This window comes from Pleurodeles waltl, chromosome 3_1 (genome assembly GCF_031143425.1).
Source record: "Pleurodeles waltl isolate 20211129_DDA chromosome 3_1, aPleWal1.hap1.20221129, whole genome shotgun sequence".
NCBI lineage: Eukaryota > Metazoa > Chordata > Amphibia > Caudata > Salamandridae > Pleurodeles > Pleurodeles waltl.
Genome location: NC_090440.1, coordinates 772739307 through 772763045, shown reverse-complemented (window position 1 = coordinate 772763045; position 23739 = coordinate 772739307). Strand labels below are relative to the sequence as shown.

General features: G+C 45.8%; 1 protein-coding gene across 3 annotated transcripts in view; it reads left to right on the top strand.

Annotated features, from left to right (window-relative positions):
• Positions 1–23739, top strand: part of USP47 (ubiquitin specific peptidase 47) — a 1215141-nt gene that overhangs the window by 85957 nt on the left and 1105445 nt on the right. The gene's annotated exons all lie outside the window — the stretch shown is intronic.

The window sequence follows — 23739 nt, the reverse complement described above, 5'->3', positions numbered from 1 at the left end:
ACTCTATAGTCTGGGACCTCCCGGTACCAAGTATCCCACCCTCCCTTGCCCAAGGCATAGATCAACCACTGACAAATGAAGAAGTTGAGGCTGCTATATTTGAGCTGGGGGGGGAGGGGAGACTGCGGGACCGGATGGGTACCCAATAGAGTACTACAAAAGGTTCTGCTTATTGTTTGTACCTCTTTCTTGTAAACCTCTCTGAAGATGCGCTGTCGAAGGAGTCTTTTCCTTCTGAACTAGATTGTCACGATTGTGGTCCTGCCGAAGGAGGGACTGCCCCATGACCAATGTGCATCGTATCCGCCAATGTCTTTTATTAATGCTGATGTAAAGATATATGGCAAAATACTCGAAACACGTCTTACCCGCACACTATCCCACCTCATCCACCCAGATCAGTGTGGCTTCATGTCGGGTAGAAGCATGAGGCATTGCATCCGTCGAGTTCAGGTGGCCCTCTCCCGAGGCCCACAACCAAGTGGTAAACTGGCCCTGCTCCTTATTGATTTTTGTAAAGCATCTTACACGATCTCATGGGAATATATGGCGGTAGTCCTATTGCATATGGGGCTGGGAAAGAAATTCTGCCAAATGATCCGCATCCTCTATCAACCCACAGCCCAGGTCCGGTTGAATCGAATGCTCTCCCCTCCATTTCCCATTCGGCGGGGACCTCGCCAGGGATGTCCCTTATCCCCATTGCTCTTCGCTCTAGCTATTGAGCCCCTGGCATGCTTGCTGCGTAGCAGCCCCTCTAATGTGGGGCTGGAGATGGGGGAATGGACTGGAAGCCAGGGTGGCGCTATACGCTGATAAAGTCCTGGTGTTTCTGGGTGACACGCCTGCATCCGGTCCCAGGTGCTTGGAATTATTAGAGTTGTTCGGGGAGATATCCTGGCTTCTGGTTAATACCAGTAAATCAACACTATTGGAGGTGAGGGGTAATACGGAGGGACGACTGTGGTACCCCAAATTCCCGGTGCGAAGTAATGCTTTCAAATACCTGGGGGTCCACATCACCCTTCTACCTGAGTTGGCATGGGTACTCAATTTTCAAAGGTTTGTCCTCAAACTTGGTTTGGGACCTACAATGCTGGAAGGGTTTGCCCTGAAACCCAGTGGGGCACACTGCCTTCCTTAAAATGATGTGGCTCTCCCGCTACCTCTATGCCTTGACGAATTATCCCTATTATATGCCAAGGGAGTGGTTCCGGGAACTCACATCTAAACGTACCATTTTTTTACTGAACGGGGGTGGGGAGCATAAAGTAGCCTTTGATACTGCACGGAATCCCAGACTTATATATTTAATACTTAGACGCACAGCTGGTTTGCAGGGGGATGAGACGACCCCGCTTACTGACTTGAAATTCATTTAGTGGGTTTTAGTGGTCTTCTGGGTATGCTCTATGGCGTAAAATGTCCGAACAGATAGCTGCATGCACTCAGGTTGCTGGCGGGCAGACCTGCGCTTAACAAAATAGGACCTACGCTTAACAAAATAGGACCTACGCTTTACTCAAATGACTCCCCTGTGGTGGGGGGAATGGCTACACCAACTTACAGCAATTAGAGAGTTTCACTGCTGGGACTTAGTAGGGATCACCTACTTGGAGGATGTTTATAAAGGGGGTAGCCTTATGTCGTTTCAAGATCTGAAAAGAACAATATGGACTGAACAAGACACAATTTTTCCGATATCTGCAAATGCGGCATGCCCTGTGGGTCCACATTCCTTCGGAAACCTACCTCCCTGTATATATTCTGCTAGAAGCCAAACTACTAACCGAAGGAAACTGAGGTAAGAAAGCAGTACCCCAAATTTGCAGGTCACTACTCACGAAATATTCATAGAAAATAATCCAGTTCACTCAAGTCTGTACCGGAAACCCACTGCGTGTAATGCCATATTAAACGCAACAAGTTCTCATCCTAACACTCAAATAAATGCCATCCCCTTCGGGGAAATGATTCGTGTGAAAAGAAATTGTAGCAAGGAAGAGCTCTGTGAATTAGAACTAGACAAACTGGAGAATAGATTTATACATAGGGGCTACTTGCAACAAACTATCAAAGTTGCTAGAAACAAAATCAACAAAGTGTCAAGATCTTCCCTTCTGAAAAAACAAAACAAGAGTAGAGACCTGCCATTAAAAAAAAAATATATATATATATTTTTGTACACCTTATAGTCAAAATAGCCAGGACATTTATAAGATTCTTTTTAAACACTTGAATTCCTACATACCGATGATACGTTAAAACAAATACTACCTTCCAGACCAAAAATTATTCATAAAAAAGGCATCACTATTAGAAATATGTTGTGCAGAAGTTATGAGGGAAAATCTGAAGACATGGCTTCCAACTAATTGGCTTTTTTGCTTGTAGCAACTGTAACATGCAATATAGCTTTACATAAAACCTTCACGTTCACCTTTAATGGCAGCAAAACATACAGGATTTTGACTTCCATCAATTGTAATACCAAATTCATAGTTTACATATTGGTATGTGAGTGTAACAAGATCTACGTAGGGAGTACCATTAGACCTCTGAAGGAGAGGGTTCAGGAACACATGCGTGCATTAAGGAACAATGATTTGTCATCACCTATAGTTCGTCACATTAATAAGGACCATCCTACGACAGAGATTCCCAAATTCAAATTCATGGGTATCAGCCAGACTATGTCGCATCCTAGGGGTGGACATCGTGAAATTGCACTCAGAAGAAGTGAGGCAAAGTGGATTATTAGACTTAGAAGTATTAATTTTGGCATGAACTTGGATCATGAAATGCATTATTTCTTATGAAGATGCTTTTGATTCTAATTAGGATCGACTATCATGTGATCTTTGTTTTAAGTGATGTGCTGATTATTCAATATCTTCATCTCAGTAATCACATTCATTAAATCACTTACTAACATAACATGGGATGTGCATGTTTTTGTCACTCTGACCTGCCTCTATTCTTACACTTTTTTCTTTCCTTAGGAGATGGGCTAATGTATTTGTTACCTTTTTTGATTGGTGATTATAGTGCAACTATTCGTTTGGCGATGACGCATAATGAGTTTTCATGGAATTTATCAGTTTATAAGATTACGAGGCGACTCACAATTCGAGGGCTTTTCACTTCTTAATATCATGACTGTGTAAAGAAATATCGTTTGGAACATGCCGTCAGATTTGAACAATTCTCAAGCATCGCAGTGTTTATTGACACATATCTGTCAATATTTGCAGGAATTTTTAATAGGGCATTCTAAGATGGTGCACGGTTTTGACAAACTTGCAGGCCTACGGACTCTTCTATCAAGTAACTTCAAATTCCATTGTCCCTCTTTTATTTCTTTTTCGTATGAGGATTGATAGTGAAAGACTACGAGCGGTTAGACTCTCAGCACCACATTATATTGATGTTCTGCGGCTGCATACTTAAGTTCTATTACTATTAGTGGCATATATGGATGTGCAAACAGGGATAATAATATCGCTAAGTATACTTTAAGATGGTGCACGCGATGACATCTAATTGAAGGCCATAGACGTTTACATCTATTCACTTTAGATTCTGGTGTCGTTCTTCTATTTTTTTCCTCTACCTGAGGATGGTCATCGACAGGATTACGAGTGGCTGTTTTTTTCTTTGGTGCAGACATGCTGTCTGTTTGCTGGGGATGCTAAGAGATTACAAACTGTAATGTTATGCACATTTTGAAATAACTTTGGGGTTTATCTGACGTAAATATATTTAGTTGTTTGCCAATATTGTGGATGGTTTATTATATCATCAATACGTAGGTCTTTTTCTATAACTGGCATACATTATTTGTTTATTATTTCTATTCCGGGTGTCCATGGGAAGTCTAAATTTGGATGATGAAATGTCTATATTTAATTAGATTGTTTATTTGCTGTGATATCAGATTGTGACTGGAATCAGTTACTCTATCAATAGTAATATTCTCTGGCATCTTTTAGAGTGACTCTGTGTGGGCTTTGAGGAGCCCTGCTAAGGTGAGCGGGTTGCTGTATGGTTTTGCGCTTCGGTCTTTTTTTTCCAAGAGGAATCATCATAAAGATTGATTTATGTACACAGGTTCGTTGTCTAAACACGTCTAAGATCTGGAGTGATTTTTAACTCTGAGTGTTACAAGTTGGAATCTCACCATATTTCACATACTTTTAGGAAATTATCAGAAATATTTGGAGAGATTTTACGTACAAGAGGTATTTACCATTCTGATTAGTGTGATATTTTGACAATTATGACATTGCATGGAAACGCACCCAGATTAATTTTGGGTATTAGTTGGTTCCTTTCTACTTCCAACCACTGGGTACACTTACCTAGAGATTTGTGTGTCTGGCTTCTTGATTTCACATATGGGGTGTGCACAATGGCATGTGGCTTATTTGACTTTTCTTTCAGAATATTTTGATGGTGACTAACCGAATACCTTTATGAATATAGAGGTTATCAATGGAACAAGATGATTTAATTTCCATTATGTCTAATGTTTTGTTGTTTTCTAATCATATTTGCATTTATGTCATTGCTTAATCAGCTTTTAGAAAGTCCGTATCAGGACGACACACGTGTCAGCTGAATGTCTTAATTAGGCTGAATTCCATAACTACAAGCAGCCTTTCCCTTGATTGGACTCTACCAGGGGTGAATATCTTAACTTGGCTTAACTCCATAACTACAAGCAGCATTTCCCTTGGCTGGACTATACTAGCAAATGAAACTTTTCAGTAGCAATCAGGATCATACTGTGGATGGACATATCATGGATTTTGAATATTGTTTTTTGTGATTGTTAGTTGTTGACTTTTTGGGTCAACAAGTGAATTATTAATGTTGTCTTATATGTGTTGAATAAGTTGTTTAAATGTTTTGTTTTTGGTATTGATTGTTTAGAGTTTTTGATTTTGAGTCTTTTTCAGTTCATTATATGTATTTGCTCATTTATTAAATATTATGTATATATATTTGCCACATACGAGTAATTGCACACATTCTCTTTTAGAATTGTGATATTTTGAATCAATTATGGAGTATGTTTCAATCCATTGCCTGTGACAGTTCATTATGTACATATTTCGAGTGCTCCACAGAATGTTTTTTTATATGATTGCACTACTCACGAATGCCTGGATGGCTGCGACCACCTGAGACAGAAATGGACACTGTGGGTTGGGGAACTAGACGACAACGACGACTGGCGGGAGGCATCCCTTGCTCCCAGGGAGCTAACCATCGCAGCAAGACTGCGTATGTTAGAATTTAATTGCTCCTATGCAACTTACATAACCCCAGCAGGACTACTGAGAATATCCTCTAAGATGCTTCCAACCTGTGCCAGGTGCAATCTTCCCAGGGAAGACTTCTTTTATGTGGTCTGGAGTTGTTCCCAGCCAAGGCCCTTCTGGGAGTTGGCTGGGAACGAAAGGAATATCAAAGGTATTGGGGCGCCCTGTAGACTTGAGTCCTAGGGTAGCAGTGTTGGGACTGCTGTAAGAACTGTGGGGCCCTGCGAGCAGAGTGAAAGGGGTGGCATCCCTCATAGCTAAAAGGATATAGCCCGCATGTGGAAGCAACCCAAAAGTCCATCGATGGTGGGATGAAGGAGGGAGGTGGATTGGTGCTTGCACCAAGAAAAGGAGATTTATGCTTACAGAGGGTGCTTGCAGAAGCATGATAAAATATGGGGTAAATGGTGGAACTATCATGGTGTATTATTGTAATGCTACTGTCAGTGCAGGTGGACATGTAATGTAATGCGAGATTTGATATGTAGACTTCATGTTGCCAACGTTGTAACATGCTGTGTGTACACTATTTTCAAAACTAAAAATGTGGTTGTAAAAAAAACAAAAAACAAAAGCAGAATCACAGCTCGATATTTGGGCCTGTCCACTGCCCCCACCAACTGCACTCTTGCTTTCAACTCTTAAATGACTATGGTAGGGGGTTTCAGTCTCCTTCACAATACCAGCCATACCCACAGGGCCAGCAGGCTTCTCAGCCTTTTAGTGGCCACTGTCTAGGTTCCCACAAATCTCATGATCACCAGACACACTGTGCAGCGTAGTCCTCCACTCACCTGCTGCTGTCACCCCCCAAACCTATTTAGTTTGCCTTCAGAGACACATTGCCATGCTGTAAGAGGCAGGACCTGGCACTTTCTACCAGAGTGAAAGGCTGTCACTTTCACCTCAGACGAGTGAATGCAACAGACTGTTCGTGGGGTTGCATTCTTCCATTCCTAAAAAAAAAAAAAAAAAAAACACTTCACCCCCCCATGCCACTTTCTGCACAACGGCTGGTGAAGGACCACCATTCCTTGTTCCACTTGGTGTTGAAAACCTTCCTGCCATCCATCAAAGAGTTCCGGTGTTCAAAGACAACACCACCACCACATAACATAAAAAAGCAGGAAGGGATGGAGTTGATCCTGTGCCAGGATGCCCTGCGCCTCAGGACATGTTGGAATGCCAGGGTATCTTCCTGGTCCTACAACACCTGGTGGAATCTCTGAACACCAGGGTAAACAAATGTGGCTGTTGCCGCCTTGTGGACCATGAATAGTGTGTAAACCCAGAGGTGCCAGTCCTCTTACGAGAATGGGGAAAACCTTGGCTCAATCCATGTGCCTTCATCGAGAGCGTGCAGTGTCAACACTTATTTGTGTTGTAGTTTCCAAAACCTCTCTCACTCTGAAACATATTCTTCTTGGAGTCGACTTCAAGACTGCTTATGCCTACCTGCGGATACCACTCCTGTCCAGAGTTCTCTAGAAGTTAAGGACCGACTGGGCCCAAGTTATCCTAGCGGCTCCAGATTGGGCATGGAGAGTATGGTATTCCGAATTCCTGGGCATGAGCATCGATCCTCCGATCAGGCTGCCTCTTTGAAAGGACCTTCTGTCGCAGTAGCAAGACGGGGTCCTGCATCTGAACCTTCACAATCTTCACCTCCATGCTTGGAGTCTGAGTGATGACAACTGAGTCTTTTCAATCTTCCTTCCAGATTGTTGATGTCATTCTGGAAGCCAGAGGTCCTTTTGACGAAATCTGTATATGTGACAAGTTTGTGGATTGTTGGCACACTGCACGCTGAATTGTCTGAGGTGTTACTGTTGTGTTTTCATTGACTCAGCAAGACCTTGCTCTTGGCACTAATAAGGGGTTTGTCTGTTATGCCCCATTGGAATTTAAATTTGCTCTTAACCTATCTGATGCGTTCTCCCTTTGAACACATACACAACTATCCTCTCAGGCTTCTGACTCTTGGTCTTCTTGAGTGCAATTACATCGGCACACAGAATAAGCAAGCTTAAGGCTCTATCTATTCACTTGCCATATACCTGCGTCTACCTGGACAAACTAGTTTTTAAGACTTGTGCCTTCTTTCTTCCAAAAGTGATGACCCTCTCCCACATCGGTCACTCCGTCACCCCGCTGACGTTCTTTGCTCCTCCTCTACTTTGAGACATTGGGTTGTTGATTAGTGGGGTATTAATCCTGCTCAAACACCAGCATGTCAGGGTGAACTCACAAATATCACTAAATAGCCCTGTGCTTAATCCTCTGATAGCTTTGCACAATACCAGTGAGGCTTAACTTAGAGGCAATGTGTAAAGTATGTATTCAGCATATTAACCGCAATAAAGCAAAAACACAACACAAGGAAAACCACAAACTAATGTAGAAAAATAAAAGTACATTTTAATATCATATTTGGCACCAAAACAGCAGAAATCAGTAGAGCTGGAGGTATACCTTGTTCAAGTTTGAGGTAAAAACTAGCATCTAAAAGATCAAAGCACCAACTGTTGACATCTAGTCGCACAAGACAGGGTCAAAGTTAAAAAATGTCGCTTACTGTGATGGAGTGCAAGTTGGATTAAAAAATTTGACGCTTGCCTTTGAAACGTTGAAGAAAGTCTCTGAGAAGGTAGAAGCTCAACGGGGCAAGGCTGCACGCAGTGTCCGAGGAGACGGAGGTGTTGTTGGGAGGCCGCTGGACACAGTCATGCCGAAGATTTCTATGATTGGACTTAATCTCTTTTTGGAGGTCGATAATCTCCAGCGGAAGTGGCCGAATGTTCTACGAAGCTGGATACCCCTATGGTAAAGGTAGCTGAATAAGATTTGTTGCTGTGAAGAACGTAGCAGGAGCTGCTGTGAAGTTATGCTGATTGGCAATGAACTCTGGTTCAATAGACTAGCAGGTTGGTCCCGGTCTCCTCTCGGTTCTCACAGCAGTTTGAAGCCAAAAAATGTAAAAATCCTAAGTTTTAGATTTTGGTTATCTGGGCACCTATAACACCCTCCACCAAAGGTCCAGGACTGGAGTGTAAACCGATTTGTGGTTGGGACTCACTCATGCTGGGTCCATGTGTGGGTTTAAGATGGATGGAGCCTTTTCTATCGCTAAGACTCTGATCAGGAGGCCAGCCAGCTAGCCCTTGGAGTCACTGTGGCAGTCCTGGGTTGAAGAAGTGGAATAGGGATCAAGCAGCAGGGCAGGCCTTTGAGGGTTCAAGACAGACTTCAGGCAGCAAAGCAGTCGTCTGAGAATCCTTCTACAGGTCCAGAAAGTGAAGTTGTGAGAAAGTAGCCTCTTTCTAGCCTTGTTACCCCCATTTTTGGCCTGTTTCTGAGTATATGTCAGGGTGTTTTCACTGTCTCACTGGGATCCTGCTAGCCAGGGCCCAGTGCTCATAGTGAGATCCCTATGTTGTAAGTGTGGTTGTTATGTGTCACTGGGATCCTGCTAGCCGTGATCCCAGTGCTCATAAGTTTGTGGCTTATATGTATGTGCAGACAGGTTTCTGCCCTCCTGGGGTCCAGGCAGCCCTGGCCCAGGAAGGCAGAACAAAGGACTTCCTCTGAGGGAGGGTGTAACACCCTCTCCCTTTGGAAATAGGTGTGAAGGCTGGGGAGGAATAGCCTCTCTCAGCCGCTGGAAATGCTTTGATGGGCACAGATGGTGCCCATCTCTGCATAAGCCAGTCCACTCCGGTTCAGGGATCCCCCACCCCTGCTCTGGCGCGAAACTGGAGAAAGGAAAGGGGAGTGACCACTCCCCTGACCTGCACTTCCCAGGGGAGGTGTCAGTGATCCTCCAGTGTGTTCCAGACCTCTGCCATCTTGGAAACAGAGGTGTTTGTGGCACACTGGACTGCTCTGAGTGGCCAGTGGCAGCAGGTGACGTCAGAGGCTCCTTCTGATAGGCTCTTACCTCTCTTGGTAGCCAATCCTCCTTCCTAGGTAGCCAAACCTCCTTTTCTGGCTATTTAGGGTCTCTGCTTTGGGGATCTCACCAGATAACGAATGCAAGAGCTCACCAGAGTTCCTCTGCATCTCCCTCTTCACCTTCTGCCAAAGGATTGACCGCTGACTGCTCAGGACGCCTGCAAAACCGCAACAAAGTAGCAAGACGACTACTAGCAACCTTGTATTGCTTCATCCTGCCGGCTTTCTGGACTGTTTCCAGGTGGTGCATGCTCTGGGGGTAGCTTGCCTCCTTTCTGCACCAGGAGCTCTGAAGAAATCTCCCGTGGGTCGACGGAATCTTCCCCCTGCAACCGCAGGCAACAAAAGACTGCATCACCGGTCCTCTGGGTCCCCTCTCAGCACGTCGAGCGTGGTCCCTGGAACTCAGCAACTCTGTCCAAGTGAGTCCCACAGTCCATTGACTTTTCAGTCCAAGTTTGGTGGAGGTAAGTCCTTGCCTCCCCACCCTAGACTGCATTGCTGGGTACCGGGTGATTTGCAGCTGCTCCGGCTCCTGTGCACTCTTCCAGGATTTCGTTAGTGCACAGCCAAGCCTGGGTCCACTCTAACCTGCAGTGCACAACCTTCTGAGTTGTCCTCCGGCGTCGTGGGACTCCCTTTTGTGACTTTGCGTGGACTCCGGTTCACTCTTCTTCCAATTGCCTGTTCAGGTACTTATGCGGGGGCTGCCTGCTTCTGTGAGGGCTCCCTGACTTGCTGGGCGCCCCCTCTGTCTCCTCATCCAAGTGGCGACATCCTGGTCCCTCCTGGGCCACAGCAGCATCAAAAACCCTAACCGCGACCCTTGCAGCTAGCAAGGCTTGTTTGCGGTCTTTCTGTGTGGGAACACCTCTGCAAGCTTCTTCACGACGTGGGACATCCATCCTCCAAAGGGGAAGTTCCTAGTCCTCTTCATTCTTGCAGAACTCTAAGCTTCTTCCACCCGGTGTCAGCTTCCTTGCACCCTCAGCTGGCATTTCCTGGGCTCCTGCCCACTCTCGACACTGTCTCGACTCTTGGACTTGGTCCCCTTGTCATACAGGTACTCAGGTCCGGAAATCCACTGTTGTTGCATTGCTGGTGTTTGTCTTCCTTGCAGAATCCCCCTATCACAACTTCTGTGCTCTCTGGGGGTAGTAGGTACACTTTACACCTACCTTTCAGGGTCTTGGGGTGGGCTATTTTTCTAACCCTCACTGTTTTCTTACAGTCCCAGCGACCCTCTACAAGCTCACATAGGTTAGGGGTCCATTCGTGGTGCGCATTCCACTTTTGAAGTATATGGTTTGTGTTGCCCCTATGTGCTCCTATTGCAATCTACTGTAACTTTACATTGCTTGCATTACTTCCTTTTGCTATTACTTGCATAATTTTGGTTTGTGTACATATATCTTGTGTATATATCTTATCCTCATACTGAGGGTACTCACTGAGATACTTTTGGCATATTGTCATAAAAATAAAGTACCTTTTATTTTTAGTATATCTGTGTATTGTGTTTTCTTATGATATTGTGCATATGACACCAGTGGTATAGTAGGAGCTTTACATGTCTCCTAGTTCAGCCTAAGCTGCTTTGCCATAGCTACCTTCTATCAGCCTAAGCTGCTAGAAACACCTCTTCTACACTAATAAGGGATAACTGGACCTGGCACAAGGTGTAAGTACCTCTGGTACCCACTACAAGCCAGGCCAGCCTCCTACAGAATTGAAGAGTGGGTTTGAGGGTCCTATTTTTATACCGGTGCCTTCTTTAAAGTGGGGGAAGTTTATTGAAAATTCCTTTTACAACTACCTGACATTTCCTGCCTCCTCTGCCTTGGCTCCACAGCTGGCTGCATGAGCAATGCAGTAGTGACAAGTCCTTTGTGTGAAGGCAAGGCACTACCTATTCAGTAGCAAGTGGGATTGTGCCCAGCTCCGCCCTCCATCCTGCCAGAGATGGTCCATCCAGGCAACTTGATCCCTCTATTGTGGGGCTGTCTGGGAAGAATAAATAAGTCTAACTGCTTATTAGCCCTAGCCATGAGACCCAGGAATAGGCTGCAGACACCAAATAGTTAAGGCAGGAAATTGCCAACTTTCTAAAAGTGGCATTTTCATAATTGTAACTTAAAATCCGACTTTACTATTAAATAGTTTTACATTACAATTTCTCAAACACCTAACATGAACCCTTGACCTTTCCCAATCAAAAGGTAGCACTTATTGAATGCAATAAGGCAACCCAATGTTATCCTATGGGAGAGGTTAGCTTCATAGTAGTGAGCAAAAACATACAATACATCATTTAGGAGTGTTTTACAACTAGGACATGTAAAACTTAAAACGACATGCCCAGCCTTGTAATTACATCACCCTGCCCTTTGGGCTAGATAGGGCCTACTTTAGCAGTGACATGCAATGAAAGTGGAGCTTAAGGCTTGGCAAAGGAGTTATTTTGCCAACTCGAATTGGCCATTTAAAACTGCATTCAGGTTGCAGTGGTAGGCCTGAGACGTGTTGTAATGGGCTTCTCAAGTTGGTGGCACAATACGTGCTACAGACCCACTTTACTAGGGATTTATTAAGGGAATTAAATATGGCAATCAGGTGTAGACCAATTTTTGTCATGTTTTAGGGAGTGAGCACAAGCAATTTAGCACTGATTAGCAGGGACCGAGTCCTAAGGCCAACAAAACAAATTCAGCAAAAATAGTTTAGGGGAAGGCAGAAAGTTTAGGGTGACCTTAAAGAGAGGGCCAGGTCCAACCTCACCCCTCTAAGGAGAAAGAGAGGCTCCATCTCTTATATCCAAAGAGAGCTCTTAGTCTTCTTTGGTACAATTGCTATAAAAACTGACTGGACGATCAGCTTTTCATTGGCTTCACTTGAGCAAAGAAGGGCAAGGCAGTGCTAAGAATGACTTTCTCTAGATGGATGGTGTTCTGCTTTTAAATCTGCTACATATTAGCAAAAAAGCAGCCTCCAGAAGCCTTGAGGGCTCACTTCACAATAGCCAAGGCTCGCTACTTTGTTATGTTATATGGATTAGTAAAGCACGGCTAATCACCTGTGAAGGTATCCAGGAGTGGGGGAGGGGGGTGGGGGGGAGAGAGATCATGCCTGTTTTGCCTGGATGACCCATGTTTGAAGGTTCCTTTGGAAATCCATTAGGGAGGGGGAGGTTCGAGGTGTTTTAGGAGGTCATTCCAAGTCTTGGCTGCGAGTTCTGAGAAGGAGCGTCCTCTGCTTCTGCTCTTCTTGATGTAAGGATGGTGTGCTGTTTCTTGGGATGCAGATAAAAGGTGATTGGTGGGTTGGTAGAGGTTGAGGCTGTGGTTGAGGTACTCTGGACCAGTGTTGTAGAGAGCTTTGGAGGCTTGGGTGAGTAGCTTGAAGTTGCATCTTTACTGGACGGGGAGCCAGTCGAGATTGTTGAGCCTCAGTGACTGTTCATCTGGAGTTGAGCGAGATCCCCTTGACAATATTGCCTAGCTTTCGCAGGATATGGAGGCATGATGAGGTGACTGTGTTGATCTGGCTGCTCATGGAGAGTTTGGTGTCAAGGATGATCCCGAGGTTCTTGACATGGCCTGCACAGATAGGTGGGGGGCTAAGTTCTGAGGGCCACCAAGAGGCATCCCAGGGTGAGTTGATGTTGCCAAAGATAACCACTTCTGTTTTGTCTGTGTTGAGCTGGAGGCAATGTTGTTCATGTAGTTGGTAAATTTTGCTTTGGCGGTGACTCAATGTGGGAGAGGAGGAACTGTGTCATCTGCGTAGGATACTTTGTTAATGTTGTGAGCTCTCACGATCTCCGCATGGAGCGTCATGTAGATGTTGAAGAGTGGCTGGCTGGGTGACTATCCTTGAAAAACTCTGCAGATTAATTTCTTGGGTTCTGAGGTGTGGGGGTGGGGTCTAACTTGTTGAGCTCTGTCCATGAGAAAGGAGGCTATCCACTTGATGGCTGGTCTGAAGATACTCAAATGCAGAAGCTTTTACATGAGTGAGTTGTGGGAGACCATATCGAAAGCTGCGGAGAGTTCAAGAAGGATGTGTGGGTGTTTCTCCTCGGTCGAGGATGCTTCTGATGTCATCGGTGGCCGCAATGAGGGCTGTTTCTGTTCTGTGGTTGGTGTGAAAACCAAATTGAGATTTCTCTAGGAGTTGAAGGAATTCTAGGTGGTCTACAAGATGGATATTGATGGCTTCCTCCATGACTAGCTGGAAAAGGCAGGCGCAAGATGGGTCTATAGTTATAGAGGGTGTTGGGATCCGCTGTTGGTTTCTTCAATAAGACGTTGACTTCTCTATTTTTCTACTTTATTTACTACTTTGTGGGCATGCAGATAGCCACCTGGCATATGTCCAGGAAAGGCAATTTGGGTATTGCTTCATACGCTCATGAATACCATGCTCTGAACGATCAGGTCCGTCAAGATGGGCAATTTGCCCAGTTGGCTCTAAAGGACTTTTTGGTATGATTGAGTTTGAAGTCCCTTCTCTGGGGAGGGTATTGTTTTGGCATCTGTTCTAAAGTAAGGAATCTACAGTTAGAAGTCTCTTCAGAGGAAAACAATTACTTAACTTCAGTAAGACCTTTTCTGGCAGAAACTCTATCTAACCATGGATACCTTTCTGACCCGCCCTTCGTCCCCACTCTGCAGACTAAGCTCTTTATTCTAGAAGATCTCTATTAAATTCTGCACACAGGTCACAACCATTCTGAGTTGACTGCGTCTGTGGAATATGTCACAAAAGAAACTGGTAGTGTGCTGGGGTGGAGCCTATGTAGGTACCCCTCATGTCCCATCTTATGCGGATGGTGTCGACATGGAGCCTTCAACACCACCAACCAGTCCAGCTCAAGATTTTCCGAACCAGTCTGTCTAAAATAAGGAATCTGCGGTTAGATAGTATCTACCAGAAAAGGCGTTTCTGAAGTACCTTGTTTATTTGTGTGCCCTCATTGAGGAAGACCCCACATCAGATGCTGTAAATTAATCAATAATTGACACCTGCACCACCTCATGCCTGAAGTATTTTCCTTATAATCCATTTATTGTGTCTTCCAGAGTTTGGTACGTAGTGTGGAAAACCTATAGATGAATCACCATCTTGATGATTCTTGTGCATGACCTCAGTGACTTTATTCACAGGGTTATCTGTCCGTGGCCTGCCTTCTGTTTTCTAGATTCTAGCTTTTTTTTGTTTAGGGGTCTTTCCTGCGATGTACTTCGACTGTATTATGGTTAGTGTGTTGTCATATGCTTGTGTGTGGATGCAGAATTGAAGAAGGTTTTATGTGCATATAATGGTGTGATTGTTGAAAGAGTGGATGTATAAATGGTGGGGTGATGACATACGTTGTAATAATGATGTTATATATTGTGTGGAGTGTTACTTTGTGAAGTGCAAATGCTACAGTGGGAGTTACAGTTGACTTAAAATGTTGGCTTGAGACACTAGGTGAATGTAGCTCCTTAACTGAATTATTTCATGACTTGTTAAATTTTGTGGTGGAGCCACTGTTACCCTATTAGTCAGTCAGCCTTATCTCCCCTTCAACTTACGTTTTCAATTTCTACGGTGTTTCATGGCAATTATTGTATGTTTCAAAGAGTGTCATGTGGATGGATGTTGATGGATGTTTGGCAAACAATCTTGGTTCTTTACAAGTATAATGATGTGTGTGTTGATGTATGGTGGTTGTTGTGTGGATGTATGATGTTGCCTCTCTTAATGTACTATAGTAATTATGTTGGTCTTGATATTCGTTGCATGGACATAATGAGGGTTGGTGTAGGATGTTGGTTGTGCACTTGTATGATGGTAGGTATGTTGAGTTAGGATGTTTGTAATCTAGACTTTTTTATGACTAGTGTTCTCATGTGTGACCACGAGGAGGCCTGTGTATGACGGTGGCAGTGTTAGTGTCTGTTCGCATATGATGGTGCATGTATCCTCTCTCTCTATTACACCTGTGTCCGCTCCCTCCCATGCAACCCTTATTTGTCCCCCAGCCCCTTGACTTCCCTATGTGTGACCCTGCCTCCTCCACCGCTGTGTTTCCAGTTTCACTCCTGTTCTTGTTTCTTCCTCTGTATGCTTGTCTACAACCCTGCAGCTCATCTGTTAACATTAAATGGAAGGCCCTCATCCCATCTTTTAGAGCCCTTGAAGGCAGAGGTCTGCTCTATTTGAGAAACAGACTCGGTCTGTACCAGCAAGAGAGATCTTTGAACTCCAGTAACCTCCGGCTGATGCGTGTTCCTAGATTGGCTTATGTTCGACATGGAGGGAGGTCTATAACAGTACTGACGGGGACGTTTTGGAATTCCTTACCACTCGAACTTTGCATGCTTCAGTCAGTGCACGGCTTTAAAAAGTAACTAAATACATGGGTCTTTGATCAAGATTAGGCCTACTGATCCAGTTCCTTCTCATTGGCTGATTTGAGCGCCGGGACAGTTCTGCTATAGCATCCCAGCACTATACAAATGCATTTTGATTGATTTTGATTGATGCTCCTGGATTCCTGCTGCTTGGAGTTTGCCTCAACCCTCCTGCAGTCCCTATTTGTCACTTTCCCCCTCTTTGTGCTCCCGCCCCTTTTGCCCATCAGTGTGTCCATTTAGCCCCTGTGAACTTCTCTACCTATCCACAGGTAGCCCTTTGTGTGTCATACTGTTAGGTCCCAAGGCCCTTCAGCATCTCTGTGCCTCCAGTCCTTCTGTGTGCAACCTTCTTCCCTCCTCCCCCATCCCCCCCATACCATGCAACCGCTTCATGCCCCATTATTCCCTCTGCGCCCCCAACTTTCTACAGCTTCTGTCTGCCCGACCTCCCCTACTCTACCCCAACTCTGTTCTCTGACACCCTGCTGCTGCTTAATGTGCTGTAGCACTCACCTCAGGGGCCCAAGTGTGCTCTGCTGGCCTACTGTGTGCCCTCTTTCCCCTGCATACCCTTCTGTGTCTCTGCCTGTGTAGCTGCCCCTTTGTGTCTCACCTTTTCCTGTCACCCCTCTGTTTGCCACCCTGCCTCGCCCCTGGATCCTCTTTATGTACCATCCGGTCCCTTCAAGCCCATCTGTGTACCCCTTTCCCCCAGAGCCTTAATGTGCTGACCTGTTCCCGCTGCTACTGTCCTTACAGGTGCTCAGTATTTGCTGCTCTGCCTCTCGTCTGTTATACACTAGCATCTGGTGACCCACTTTTCAAAGAAGAAGAATTGTATAAAATACCTTGTTTACAGCTATATATTTTTGTAAATTGAGTGTGACAATAGTGTTTTTTTTTTTTTTTTTAAACATCTCAATCCCCGGACTCAGTTGATAATATAAAAAGAGTCTCTTCCGAACATTAGGAGATATAAAAAGAGAAAGAAAGGAAAACTCCTGGGTGTGGAGAAGAAGGAACTTTTGACCCTTTTGACCTTTTGTAGAACTGACCCATTCTTGCAGGCCACAGAGGAGGGGTTCAGCATCAGCCCGCTCCAGGCAGAGAAGTATGTCATTGTCTGCCTCTGATCGCTCTGTTCCTAATTAGTCAAGATGCAGGAGAATGTGTGTCTCTGACATCTACACTACTGCAAGCCACCAAAGAAGCCGGTGAGTAAATGGATTGCCCCCGCCCCCTTTTTTAGGTAAAGAGCGCAAGCGAATGACCTGTTGTAATCTCTCTGTGTGCTTTTAGCAATGCCCACCTCACACCCATCACTATCACTTGTTCATGGGCTTACCTTTCAAAAATACTTTTGTTATCATTGGTAAATGCTATACGTTTGTCCCTCCGTGGGGTGGTTTTGTTCCTGCATGGACACTGACCCTGTCACATAGATAAATGCAGATATGTTTAACTGCAAGCAAACTTTTTTTTTTTACTTTTGTGTCTCCTTCATGCTCATGGCGGCTGTAGTGCTTTGAATCGGCTTGCTTATGTCAACTGTTTTACTTTTCCTTTTCAATTTGTGGCAAGAAAAGTCCAGTTAGGAATTTACAACGTTAATAGCTCTAACTTGAGCAAATGCAAGACCCATTGCATTGGAAATGCTTGTCTTAAATTTGGAATAGTATAGTCCCTACCCCCAAACGTCCTCAATGATGGGAGAGCACGGACTCGGTTCTTTCCTACTTAGCCCTTGGGCAAGGCTTGGGAGGGTGAAGGGATGAAGAAGTAATTTAACGCTCCATGCCCTTGTGCCAGTAAAGGGGACGAGTATTATTATCTGGGCCAGGCCATGGCAGTTGGAGGAAAAGATGTATTTTTTTTTCTCAACCTCCCACCTCAGGCATTAAGTCTCCTTCACTTGCTGCTTTTGGTTTTTAAAATTTTTTGTATTATATTAAGTTGTTTTTCTCCCAATATTCAAAGATTGGAAGGAAACATTTGTGTGGGTCCAATAAGGATTTATATTTATAAAGTGTCGTACATGCGCACTGTGGTCCGATAGGTCACACATGTTGATTTAGGTGCAAGCTAGTGGGCTTTTTCCAATATAACAAAAGTTTGAGATGTACACTGAACACTTACATTTTGTCTTATATTTACCAAATGGCTGAATAGATTTTGAACAAAGCAGAAAAGAAAGTGAATCACTGAAATTCTTCTGTGCCATTAGAAATTCACTGAACATGCATTTGGCTGTTTCAGAGTTAATCAAGAAAAAAACAATCCTTTCTGATGGATACAACTACCTGTGGATTCCTCACCTTATGAATTCGATCCTTGCGCCAGCATCCGCCAGCATCCGACGGAAAGTCTTCTTCCTAGCTGTCGACGAGGACGTCATAATGGAACGGCTCCGCGTGACTCCGTCTGATGTCAACGTGCCAATAAGAGGTCCCCGTTGGCGTACTAACGTCAGTTTTTCCTTTTTCTGTGCATTCGACTCTCCTGGCCCGTTGGTTACTGTAGCGATCTCTGGAAGTTACAATGTCACCTCCGAAGAAGTCCGGGTTTAAGCCGTGTAGGGAATGCAGGGGTCGGATGTCAGTGACCGACCCCCATTCGGATTGTATTTGGTGTTTAAGCTCCGAGCATGATGTGGAAGGGTGTTCTTCGTGCCAGAGCATGAATCCGAAAGCTCTGAAGGAACGTGAAGCAAAGCTCTTCTTGGCCAAGGCAAAGAAGGAACACAAGAAGGTTTCTTCCCATGCTTCTCCCAAAAAACATAAGAAGCGGCGTCATCATGACTCTCTGCGCCGTCATGACTCTCTGTGCCGTTCGGAGCGGAGCCGATCGAGGAGTCGTTCGAGGTCGAGATCTCGTTCGTCATGGCGCCAGAAGATGTGGGAGATGAGTCACGCCTCAGCCGGAGAGTCCGGGGTTGTCACCGGCGCCGAGGGATCCTGATGTTCCCCAGATGTCTACACAGCAGTACCCAGCTTTCCCGATTCCAGGGACAGATCCGGCCGCATTTTTGAATGCGATGTATGCTGTTTTTCAAACCATGGCCCCTGCTGGTGCACCGGCGGGTCCCACGGGGCTATTGGCATTCAATTTGGGCTCGCCGGCGTCGTACAGGGCTGCTCCATCATGCCCTTCTGCCATACAGAGCCTGGTGGTTCGGCGCCGGGGGTTTTCCCTGGCAGGAGTCCTTCGCCTGGGACCGTGGATCCGTCGGCTTCTCGTCCGACTCCTTCTCCGCGCCATCCGGCGTCATTGGTGGCCTCATCCAGAACGGCTCCATCTCCTTCTGTACATTTGGTGTCGAGGAGGTCATCTGCCGACTTCGGGCCGGCGCCGGTTGAATCTGGGAGCCTTCCGTAACCGGTTCAAGTTCTGAGATCATCGGCGTCGATGGAGTCATTGTCGACGCCAGCTCTGGAGACTCATTTAAGATCTCGAAGGAAGGCGTTGAGGCTTCTGGAGGAAGAGGAATACAGAAGGCTTGAGGAAGGTGAGATAGAGCCTTCTGATGATTTCCAGGGACTTGCCACTGCAAGTGGTTTGGATACTTCCCCGGAGTGGGACATTGCTTCTCCGGGGGAGTTTACTGAGGAGGCCTCCTCTTTCCATGCTGTGGTGAGGAAGGCAGCTGACTATCTGGATTTGCCTTTGTCCACGGCAGAAGTTAAGACTAACCTGCTCACAGAGGTTCTTCATCCTTCTTCCTCCAGTGCTGACCCTTTGTTGCCTTTTAATGAGGCTTTGACTGAGCCTATTATGGACCTGTGGAAAAAGCCGGTGACATCTCCTGCGGTGAACAGGGCAGTGGCGAGAAGGCATAGGAGTGCCCCAGGAGATCTAGTTTTTCTATCTTGTCACCCGACTCCGGAGAGTTTGGTGGTTCAGGCATCATGTTCTGCAAAACCTGCCCCTGGTACATTCCTTGGTGTTCCAACAGACAGAGAATCCAAGAGGATGGAGCAATCCTCGAAGAACATTTTCTCCTCTTGCAGCATGGCCCTGAAAGCTACCAATTCCACTTGTGTGCTAGGCAGATACATTCATGCCCTAATGGACTCTGCTAAGGAGATGGAAAAAGATCTGCCACAGGAAGTGAAAAAATCTTTTGGAGCCCTTTTCTTGGATGCGCAAGCTGCTGCACAGCAGATTATTCAATCTGGCCTGGATACTACAGATTCTATTGCCAGGGCCATGGGAACATCGGTGGCTACGAGAAGGCATGCCTGGCTAAGGTCTTCGGGCTTCTCGTCGGATGTACAATCCACTTTAATGGACCTTCCATTTGATGGGGAAAAGCTGTTTGGGGACAAGGCAGACTCTGCCTTTGAACGGTTTAAGGACTGTCGGGCTACAGCTAAGTCCCTGGGTTTGCAGACCCCTTCTGCTACATTGTACAGGCCTTTTCGTAGGTTTCGAGGGTTTGCTAGAGGTTCTGCCTTTCGTAGGTCTCAATCTTATGCCCAACAACCTGCCAACCCGCCCTATCATGCCTTCAGAGGGCGAGGTAGGGGTAGGGCTAGAGGTCCAGCCCAGCAGCTCTCTTCTTCTTCATCCTCCTCTGGTGGACAACAGCAGAAGCAGCCCTAGTTTTCCCCACTTTATCAGTCACACTTCTCCTGTAGGGGGAAGATTGAGTCTTTTTCTGCAGCAATGGAGGTCAATTACAACAGACTCGTGGGTGCTAGGAATTGTGGAAAAGGGCTATGCTCTCCCCTTTCAGGAGTTTCCTCCTCCCTTCCCTCCCCGCCCCTCCTTTTGTTCAGAAGAACATCTTCTGTTGTTGCAACAGGAGGTTGTAGTCAATTTGGCAAAGGGCGCTATAGAGTTGGTACCGTTGCAGAAAAGGGGTCAGGGGTGTTATTCAAGATATTTCCTGATTCCCAAAGTGGACGGTCGTCTAAGCCCGATCCTAGACTTGAGGATTTTGAATTTGTTCCTCAAGCAGGAAAAATTCAAAATGCTGACCCTAGCGCAGGTGCTGTTGGCGTTGAACAAAGGAGACTGGATGGTGTCTGTCGACTTGCAGGACATGTACCTTCATGTTCCCATAATCAAGTCGCACAGGAAGTATCTCCGTTTTGTGGTGGGATCGCAACATTACCAGTTTGCGGTCCTCCCGTTTGGTCTTACTTCAGCACCCCGGGTCTTCACAAAGGTGATGGCAGTTGTTGCCGCACATCTCAGAAAGAGGGAGGTAGCGGTTTTTCCCTACCTGGACGATTGGTTGATCAAAGCCAAGTCTCCAGAGATTGTGTTGTCTCATCTGCGAATGACAACGCAGTTGTTGTTCGATCTGGGTTTTTCGGTGAACGTACCCAAATCTCACCTGGAGCCCTCAACGCCTTCTGTTCATAGGGGAAATATTGGACACGACAAGGTTTTGGGCCTAGCCTCAGCGGGTACGGGACATTCAGGCGCTGATTACTTTGTTTCAAGGAGGAGCGGCAGTTCCAGTCCTCAAAGTCTTACGCCTGCTAGGTCTATTTGCTTCTTGCATTCTGTTGGTCACTCTTGCTCGCTGGCAAATGAGGGCTCTTCAGTGGTGTCTCCGCAGACAGTGGTTCCAGCACAAGGGGGATCTCAGGGATTCAATAAAGATCTCCAGGGACGCTGTAGCGGATCTTCATTGGTGGACAGTGGACGGCAACCTTTCCCAAGGAAAACCGTTTTCACTACCACCTCCGGTGGCCACAGTGATATCTGATGCTTCCACTCTAGGGTGGGGAGCTCATCTGGGGGACCTGGAGATCAAGGGTCGTTGGTCTCCAGTGGAGCAGATGTTGCATATCAATCTGTTGGAATTGGGGATGTACGTTTGGCTCTCAAGGCCTTCCTCCCTTCAATTCGCGGTCAGTCAGTTCAGATCCTGACGGACAACACTACCGCGATGTGGTAAATAAACAAGCAGGGAGGAGTGGGGTTGTATCTTCTTTGCCGAGAAGCCCTACGACTCTGGTCCTGGGCTCAGGACCATCAGATTTGCTTGATGGCAAATCATTTGGCCGGAGTGTTGAATGTACGTGCGGATGTTCTCAGTCGTCACTTCTCATTAGATCACGAGTGGCGTCTCCATCCGGCTCTAGTCCTCCACATCTTCGAGATGTGGGGTGCTCCTCAGGTGGATTTATTTGCCACTCGGGAGAACGCGCATTGCTCGTTATTCGGCAGCCTCCAGTATCCGATGCAAGGGGCATTGGGGACGCGTTTCAGATGTCCTGGAACGGCCAGTTGCTTTACGCATTTCCCCCCATACCCTTGATTCCTTGGGTTTTGAGTAAGGTTCGTCAAGACCGGGCCCAAGTCATATTGGTAGCTCCGGACTGGCCGAGAAGGGTATGGTATACAGACCTACTTCAACTCTCTCAGTGTCCTCCGCTCCGTCTCCCGCTCAGGGCAGATCTCCTCTCTCAATCGCAGGGGCAGGTTCTACACCCACACCTCCAGAGCCTGCACCTTCATGCCTGGAGATTGAACGGGGCAACCTGAGTTCTTTTTCTCTCCTACCGGATGTAGTGGATGTTATACTATCGTCCAGGCGACACTCCACTAAGTCTATTTATGCCGGAAGGTGGGCAAAATTTGTGTTGTGGTGTGGAGAGAACCAAAAAGATCCTTTAAAGGCCCATCTTTCAGATGTACTTTTGTTTGTTCTAAGTTTGGCGAAGAAAGGCTGTGCTATAGCTACAGTTAAGGGTTATTTGGCAGCTCTGTCGGCGTTTCTTTGCCTTCCGATCAGCCGTCTTTATTCAAGTCTCCCATTGTACATAGGTTCCTTAAGGGTTTGGTGAATAGCTTTCCTCCTACTCCTTTTCACATGCCTCAGTGGGACTTAAATCTTGTTTTAACATTCTTAATGGGTTCGCCTTTCGAGCCCATGCATTCATGTCCATTGAGATATTTAGCCTTCAAGACTGTTTTCTTGATCGCGATTACTTCTGCTAGGAGGATTGGAGAGCTTCAGGCGCTCTCCGTTAAGCCTCCTTTCACTGTGTTTTTCCCTGATAAAGTGGTTCTAAAAACCAGAGCTGCTTTTCTGCCGAAAGTTGTCACCCCTTTTCATTTAGGGCAGAATATCACTTTCTTCTTCTTTAGACGGGTGGGGAGGAGGATAAAAAGCAGGGAGACTCCATAGGTTGGACCCTAAGAGGGCCCTGAGTTTTTATCTCGAAAGAACTAAAGACTTTCGTTTGGATGAGCAACTGTTTGTTGGATATGCTGGTCAACAAAAGGGCAGAGCTGTTCAGAAAAGGACACTCTCCAGGTGGGTCATCTTGTGTATAAAGATCTGTTACTCTTTGGCAAAAAAGGTCCCTCCTGAAGGTATCCGGGCCCACTCTACTAGGGCTAAATCCGCATCCTCGGCTTTGGCGAGGGGAGTTCCATTGATGGATATATGTAAAGTGGCAACTTGGGCGTCCCTCCATACTTTCGTGAAACATTACTGTATAGACTCTGAAATGAGGAGGGACGGTCACTTTGCTCGCTCGGTATTGCAAGCTTTCTTAGTGTAATTAGGTGGGCACCCACCACCGAGTGCGGTACTGCTTGGGACTCTATTCATAAGGTGAGGAATCCACAGGAAGTTGTATCCATCAGAAGAACAAGTTACTTACCTTCGGTAACGTTTTTTCTGGTGGATACACTGACTACCTGTGGATTCCTCACGGTCCCTCCCGCCTTCCCGTTACCTGCCTGGTTACACTCTTATCTTGCAGTATTTAGATTAATATTTATTCTTATATTTTTATATTTATATATATGAAAGCGCATATATATATATGTATATTTATATGTATATAGTGATTTTTCTCTATTTATTTTGTATATTTATGTATTCCAACTCTCAATAAGAATGGATTGTTTAAATGATCAAGGTTTTTGTGTGTGTATATCTTCTATATTATTTATCAATGTTCATGGTCGGTTTACTCCTATTTGCTTTAAAGGCACGAAAAAAGTGAGGTGAAACCGACGTTAGTACGCCGACGGGGACCTCTTATTGGCACGTTGACGTCAGACGGAGTCACGCGGAGCCGTGCCAT